Genomic DNA, 2,539 nt, shown 5'->3' with positions numbered 1-2,539 from the left:
CAGGGCCCTGCATTCCTTTGTTATGAAAACGTGGCGCCTCTCCCACTCCTCGGCCGTGAACCTGGACCGGGTGCTTCCCTCCAGCCTCCTGGACTCGGTGTGTGCGACTCCGGTGTGGGCCCCGCGTTTTCGGTGAGAGACCCTGACTCCACTCGCGCCGTCAGGAAGAAAGAAACACAGCCTCTCCCACGAACACACGCGTGAGGACGTGGAGGTCTGCGTGTCCACGGGAAGAGCCAGAGCACGGACCGCAGACGGCCAGGCTGCCCACGCCTCTGGGTACATGATACACCCACACACACAGAGCCCAGTCTTCTCTTCCCAAAGCAACTGCTATATTGTAACTCAGAAGGCGCCTCGGTCAATAAGCCCAATTTATTCGGAGTCCTGTTCATTTGCGCTCGCGCTCGCGGGCCCAGAGGAACTCTTGCTTCTCAAATTCTGGGGCCCATATGGTGGCAGTCTCCCTTATTTATACTTTTTCTAGTCCTTTGTCTCCCAAATTTGGAACGAGACTTCCGGGCCGTCTGAGAAAGTCCTGCGTGCTGGGACAGGGCCGTGAGACCACATCTCCAGGCCTGGCCTGGCGCCAGCGCTGACAGCTCTGTCTGGGACATGGTTTACGGCCTCTCTGGAATGGGAATGGTCTTATTTTTCCCTGTTATTTAAGCAAGCAAGCGTTTACAGAAGCCATAATAGCAGGGTTACATTTTAAACAGCAGTTTTCACCCAAGATGGAGGTTACTATGCTTCACAATGAATTACAGACTTAAAAAGCGCACAGTAGGTAATTCCTTTTAGAAAACGTGGTGAAAAGCACGCAGCATAGATGGACCATCTTCTGCTCTGTTAGGGCCCAGCTCGGTGCCACCGTGTGTATTGCTCAGATGAAGACAGGCTCCGGCTTCCTCCTCGAGCGGAACTGAAACTCAGTCTGTGGAACAACAGCTCCCCACGCCCCTCCCGTCAGCCCCTCCAACAGTCACTCTTTCTGTCTCTTTTAACTTCTTCTTTAAAAAAAAATTTTTTTTTTCATTTCAGAGAGGAAGGGTGAGGGAGACAGAGAGAAACCTCAATGATGATAGAGCGTCGGCCTCAGACTGGAGGGTCCCGGGTTCGAGTCCGGTCAAGGACATGTGCCCGGGTCCAGGCAGGTTTTCTGTTGTTTCTTGAATCGGTTTTTGGAGTTTTGTTTCTGCCTCCGCAGAACCTTGTCCTGTGCCTGTCGCTCAAGGCGGTTCTGCCCGGGCCCCTTCACTGGGGACGGTGGGTTGGCATTGGCTGGATTACTAATCCAGTCTCTTTACAGGCTGCAGGTCTACTCAGACCTTCTGCTTCTTCTTGAACTCATTTCTGTCGTTTCTGTTGTAGGAATTTATCCACTTCATCGCGGTTATCTAACACGTTGGCGTGCACTTGCTCCCAGCATCCCTTCAGAGCCCTTTTACGTCTGTAAGTTTGAGAGTCATGTCGCCTCTTTCCTGATTTTAGTAATTTCAGTCTTTCTTTTTTTCTTGGCCAGTCTGGCTAAAGGTTCGTCAGTTTTCTTGATCTTTTCAAAGAACAAGCTTTTGGTTTCATTGCTCTTCCTTATTGTTTTTCTATTCTCTATTTCATTTATTTCCCCTCTAATATTCCTTCTGCTTCTTTGAGTTTAGTTTGCTCTTCTTTTTTCTAGTTTCTTCGAGGGGAAGGTTGAGTTGTTGATTTTGAGATCCTGCTTCTTTCTTCATCTAGTCACTGACAGCTATAAACTTCCCTCTGAGCACAGCTTTAGCTGCATCCCATGGTTTGGGTGTGTGGTGCTTTCCTTTTGAAACATCTTTAAGGGTTTTCACTCCCCTTGCGACTTCTTTTTGGACCCATCTGCAGCTCCTGGGCAGGCTGTTTAATTTCCACAGATGTGTGAATGTCCCAACTGTCCTTCTGTGAATCACTTTCCAATTTCATTCTCTTGTGGTCAGAGATCATGCTGTGTTTGATCCCAGTCCTTCAAAACACGTACTCAGCGTGTGGCTATGCAGGGGGTTTCTTGAAGTTTTATTTGTCAACATCTCATTTTGAGCGACGAGGAAAGGCAAGCGAAAGAAGACTCGGGCTGGTCGCCATGGCCTGACCCAGGTAGGTCTGGTTGCTGGTTTCCCTAAGCCAGACGGAAGCAGGTGGGCAAACAGGGAGCCACCGCCTTCTCTGCTGCAACCGTGTCTCCGAAGGAGCAGGCTTCTCGGGGACGGAGTCCCGGGAAGGCAGCTCCACGCCCCCAGGGACGGCCTGGGAGGCTGGGGAGGAGCAGGTCTTGAGTCTGGGCTGAGCTGGGCCTGAAAGGGGACAGGCCTGGCCCAGGGCACGATCGCTGCCCGCACACCCTGCCGGCTGAGATGACTCTTTGAACTCTGACTCACCCCCTTACTCTCCAACAAGCGGGGGAGCCAGGGGCACAGGTCAGGCTGGGACCAGGACGGATGACTCACCGCAGGGCCTCAGCCCGGGGAGAGGCCGGACCGCACAGCACCCCCTGCAGCTGCGCCGCCGGGGAAGG

The sequence above is a fragment of the Myotis lucifugus genome, unplaced genomic scaffold, assembly GCF_000147115.1.
Source record: "Myotis lucifugus unplaced genomic scaffold, Myoluc2.0 scaffold_557, whole genome shotgun sequence".
Taxonomy (NCBI): Eukaryota; Metazoa; Chordata; class Mammalia; order Chiroptera; family Vespertilionidae; genus Myotis; species Myotis lucifugus.
Note: the sequence above shows the minus strand (reverse complement) of the source record.